Raw genomic sequence first — 5,701 nt, 5'->3', positions numbered from 1 at the left:
TGCCGTCGAGTCAAACCCGACTCATAGCGACCCCTCCTTGGGTTTCCGAGGCAGTATCACTACGGAAGTAGGATTGCCCAACCTTCCTTCCGAGGCACTAGGCCACCAGAACTCCTCCTCCAGAAGGATAAGTAGGTAGATTCCCCACGTGTCCATTTCCCATCCCTGCCACCCTCTTCTTCTCACCCCTCATTTATAGCCAGCAATCCAGTTTGCACCTGTGGCAAGACACTACTCTATGTTTATTCTAATCTGAATTTATTGAACACCTACTATGTTCCAGGTACTTTACACAAATATCTCTACTTCTCATGAGCATGCAATAAAGTAGGTATGATTATCCTCATTGTGAGAAAGCCAAGGATCAAAGAAGTTAAAAGACTTTCCCAAGATTACAGAGCTGTTAAGAGACAGAGGAGGAAGCTGAGCCCACATCTGTCTGCATGGTAGTCCATCTAGCCTTCCCCTAGCATATCCTAAAGCAGGAGGGCACAGCATTCTTTAGGTTAACCTAGAGTCCTAGATCAAAGCCACCCACCATCCTGAGTCTAATACAACAAACTAGTCTCATCTTGGATGGCTGGGACAAGGCACAGTCTACACCCGTAGTCTTTTTCAAACCTCAGCTGCCCTTCATGGAGATTACTCTACAAGAATATCAAAGCTGGTCTGCCCATAAATGTTTTCTAGTCCAAGTCCTTGTTCTACTGGTAGAGAAACTAAACCCCAGAAAAAGGAGGCACGTTGCTCAAAGTCACACAACAAATAGAAGCAGAGTAGGGACCAAAACCTGTCTTCTAATTCCTGGTTTTCTAATTGATACTGATGCTCACCTACTCCCCACCCCCACCTCCATGCTATACTTTGTAGATTGCGAGCTGGTAACCTGTCTTCTCTCCACCTCCTGTCCCCTAGATTCCTGGGAAACTGGATTCAGAGTACACAACTAAGGCTAAATGTTTGTTTTTTTTTTTCTTTCACTCATCCTCTCATTCATTAGACAAGTGCTACCATGAGCTCTGGTAGCATAGTGGCTAAGATACTTGCCTGCTAACCAGATGGCTGGTGGTTCAAACCCAACAGCTACTCCTCGGAAGGAAGGTTGGGCAGAAGGTTGGGCAATCCTACTTCCGTAGTGATACTGCCTCGGAAACCCAAGGAGGGGTCGCTATGAGTCGGGGCCGACTCGACGGCACATAACAACAACAACAACAACCATGGGTCAAGCACTATTCCGACACTCATTCTATTATAAATCTAGATATCACTAGCATTCAGTCTGAAAGATGAGACCAGCTGAGGATAGTGCATCTGCATGTAGTTGTAAATGTGTGTGTATTTACAAATGTGTGTGCACATCAGGTTTGTGTCTTCCTATGGGGCTTGAGTGTAGGGTGTCTGTCTTCTCGTCTCCATCATAAAGGGAGTTTCCCACAGGACAGTACAGGGGTTCTCCCTTACCACCTCTGCAGGTGTTCTGTCATGCATGTAAGTCCATGTGTGAGTGTGTATGCCCAGCATGTCTGTGAATACTTGCCCATCCTTTCTCTCAGCATAATCCAGTTGTTTGTTAACCAGTGAATCCCCACCCCACTTCTCTCCCAGATCTCAGTCCAGTCCACCCCAAAGACTTCCAAAGAGTCCTCTTTGGTTTTCTCTGCAGACCCCACTAAGATCCCTCCTACCACCCCCTCCCGAATTCAGAAAGAAGCAAGCCTTCTGGATCTTTCTCTATGATCCCCACTTTAAAGTGGAGACTGAATCCTCTTGTCCCCTGTATTGGACAGGGAACAGTCCCCCTTACCAGTCTATGGAGCCCAGAGATGGCAGCAGCAGTGAGGGACCAGTGGGGGTGATGGGAGAGCCAGGCTTTATTAAGGAGGCAACAGTTGGAGCCAAAGGGGTAGGTGAGAGATGTGGGCAGGGAAGCTGCCAAGTCCTCCAGGCCTCCTTGGAAGCTTTTAGGATAATCCAGGAAACAGTGGCCCTGGCTCTCCTGGGGGAAGGATTGGGGGTGAGATCTGAGGCTCTGAGGTCTGCCAGGAAAGGAGGATTTTAGCTGGAGGGAGGGTGTGCAGGACTTCCTTCCTCCTCCAGGGGTTGGATGTGCAGTGGGAGAGGGATGAGGTGGTTCTTGGGAGATGGAGGAAATGAGGCCATTACTAGGAGAGAGGCTGGAAATAGCTGGCACTTTGCAAATTCCAGCCCCCCCCCCCTTTGAGGTGTCCTCCATGAACTTGGTGAGAAGGAAGGCAATTTTATTTTTAAGACTGGAGACATGCCCCCTCAAGTCAGTCCCTCCCTGCGGGGCTCCCCACCGCTTGTGGGTTACTCCAGTGGCTTCAGCTGCCTCCCCTGAAGTTCATTCCTCCCTCTCCTTTTTCCTCCATCTCTGTTTTAGACCTTCACTCCCCAACTTGGATTCTCCAGAAGAAGCCAGTGTAATCCGCCTTTAGGATCTGGTGTCTCCCACTGTCACATTGGGAGGAAGGGACCTCTCCCTGGCTTAGGGTGGGACAGGGCAGCCTTGGGTGGACAGGAGATCTCCTAAGACCAGAGGGAAGCACAGCTAACAACTTTTATGGACCGTTCAGGATTCCTGGAACTCCAAGAAAATTGAGGGACTGGCAACACAGCCTGGCAATGGGAGAAGGGGCCTGGAGGTGAATTTAGGTGGAGCCCCCAAACCCCCAGCCATTTACATGCACTTCATTTTAGGATGGCTGGAAGTTGGGGCATACTGACTAACAGGAACATGCCCTGGAGAGAGAGGGACAAAAAACCAGGAAGGAGAAAGGAGATGAAACAGAATCAAGGCCGGTTTCCCACAGCTTTCTGAAGCTGGGCATTCTGACCCACAGGAGTGACCCGAGGACTTTTCATGTGATTTTATTTTATTCTTTGCCAATGCCTTTGGCACTGAGGACAGAAGCAGCTGTGAACCCCCTCTCCACACACATGCATAGAGCCCAGTAACCCAGGACTTTCATGCACCTCCTCCCCAAGTCAGAGTCAATCAGGGAGTCTTCACCTTGAACTCTTCCTGCCCCTCCCCTTCCACCCCCAGCAATCTCTAAACTGGGGATTCCCAGTCCCTTCATTAGCTTTTCAGTAATTATCCCGTAAAGGCCCCAACAGGTCCTTCCTCTCCCCATTTCTGAGATGAGAACATTGAGGCCCTTCAGAGAGCTGAACAGCTCAGCAGAAAGCCACCCATCAAGCAGGAGAGAGGAGAGTGGTGGAGGGCTTAGGAGGCAGAGCTGTCCTCCTCCCTTCAGTCCTAGGCCAGAGTAGGAGCAGGGGGCCAGCACAACTCCGTGGGGAACCTGGCATCAGGATTGAGGCTGGCTCCAGGGAGGGGCTTCCCTGTCCCTCCCCACCTACAAGCTCAGCAAACCAGAGTGAGGAGGGGAAAGCAAGCTGAGGAGACCACACAGGTGGAGTAAATAATGTTAATACGGGAGCATTATCACTAGGGCATTTCCTCATGGATAAATGTCTCAAATACCAAAGGATGCCTCCAAATTATAGTTAATTACAGAGTTGATTTGCATAAATTATAAGGTGAGCATACAAATTCTTTCAATCGGTTCCATATGCTTAGGTAGCAGGTCCAGTCCAAAAGATGGGAGAATCTCAGAGGGGAGGGAGCCCAGGGGGAGGAAAAGGACCCAGTCCTTGGCCTGCACCTGCTGGCCCACACTCCTGCCCCCAGCCTTTGAGTCAGTATAGAGACCCTGACTGGTTTGTGGGGGTGCAATTAACACAAGCAAGACGTTCTTTGGAGCAGACCCCCTTTCTTCCTCTATTTCACCGATGAATAGTGTGCTTCCCCACCACCACTGATGGGCAGGGGTTGGGGGGGTGAGGTGGGCACAGTGGGGACCATATCTGCAGAGTGGTGGGTGGGGACTCTGGAGTCCTGGCTTCTGGAAATGGGGCTGGAGGAAGCTGATGACCCAGCAAGGTAAGGGTACATTCAAGGCCCTTTCTCTTGCTCTCAGCTTCCCAGGGAGCCCTCTGCCTCCAGCTCCTGCTCACTCCCAGAGCCAATCTCCGGATCCCAAGTTTGATGTTGCGGCTGCCTGCATCTTCCAGGTGGCTCCTCAGGGGCTCAGACTCCCAGACTTTTGTCTCCAGTGCCTGGGCCCATTTCCTCTGCCCTAGCCTCCCACCCCTTAGCTGCTAAGACTCTACTTCCTTCCCCACCTTTCTGATTTGTCCCTTCCTCCTGGCCCCCATCTTCAGCCCCAGAGGCCTGTCTTCTACTCTTCTTCTCTCCATCTTTCTCCTCCTTCCCCAGCCCTGTCCCTCAGAAATCCCGTCTCCCTCAGGGAAGTCAGGTCTCCCCAACACTCAGGTGGGAGTGTTTCTTTCTCCCACTCCCTTCCACCCACCAACAGCTTTCTGCTGCCCAAGCTTTTCTCTCACCAGCCTTCAGAGTGTTCTACCTTGTGTTATCCCTCAAATCCTTACTGCACCTAGTTCTCTCCTTTTCTCTCCATATACCTGCTCTGAAGTCAGAAGCTACTGGATTAGCTTGGGGTAGGGGGATTGGGCTAAGATTCTCCCAGCCCCGTGTGGGTGAGAGTTTACATTCTCCTTCTCATCCAAAAGTCAGAGAGAGAGTGAATGAAGAAAGCCTAAAATGGTGCCTGGTACTTAACAAGTGCTTAAAAAATATTTATTGAATGAATAAATGAATTGGAAATGGGCACTGCTCTGTGACAAGTCTGAGAAATGCCAACTTGCTAACAGAAATTCCTTCTTGCCTATATTACTTTTCTTGTCTCCTGTGCCTAAGGCACTTGACTGCTAACCAGAAGGCTGAGGGTTCAAACCCATCAGCCACTCCTCGGAAGGAAGATAGGGCAATCTACTTCTGTAGTGATACTGCCTCAGAAACCCAAGGAGAGGTCGCTATGAGTTGGGTCCGACTCGAAGGCACATAACAACAACAACATAGGGGCTACCTGCCACTTCTGTCCCTACCCACTGAAGCCTTCCTACAGACCACCAACAGATCAATCTTTCTAAAACACCAATCCATCTTAGCATTTCCCATCTCGAACACATCCAATGGCTCCCCAGTGCTAACTGTGACATCCAAGGCCCTCCTACTTGGCCTCCATCACCTCTGCAATCTTCATTTATCCTTACTCAAACCCTGCAGCTTGGCCCAGCCCAATTTATTTGATGTTCATCAAACATGTCCAGCCTTCTTACCCTTGCTCCAGCAGTTTTCACTCCTTGCCTCAGGAAAGCATATCATCCTTCAAGTCCATATCATCCATCATCTTTTAACTCCAGCTCAAATGCTGCTTTCTCTATGAAGGCTTCTCTTATCAGCACATCACTGGCTTGTTCCTCTGAACTTCCTTAGCATATATTACCTCATGCCCTGTTGTCTTTTTTATGATGATGATGATGATTTGGGTGAAAGTTTACAGAGCAAATTTGTTTTCCATTCAACAGTTTATACACATTTTGTTTTGTGACATTGATCACAATCCCCATAATATAACATCTGTCTTCTCAGTTCCTCCTTGTGGTTACCTTTTCCCTCTGACCTTCTGTTCTGGTTACCTCGTGCCTCTCTGACAAGAATATACCACAAATGGGATGGCTTGAACAAACAGGAGTTTATTCTCTTACAGTTTGGAGGCTTTAAGTCCAAATTCAAAGTGCCAGGCTCTAGGGG

Source organism: Orycteropus afer, unplaced genomic scaffold (assembly GCF_000298275.1).
Source record: "Orycteropus afer afer isolate SDZICR_OR568_19922 unplaced genomic scaffold, OryAfe1.0 scaffold00085, whole genome shotgun sequence".
Classification (NCBI taxonomy): Eukaryota; Metazoa; Chordata; class Mammalia; order Tubulidentata; family Orycteropodidae; genus Orycteropus; species Orycteropus afer.
This window is presented reverse-complemented; position numbering follows the sequence as displayed.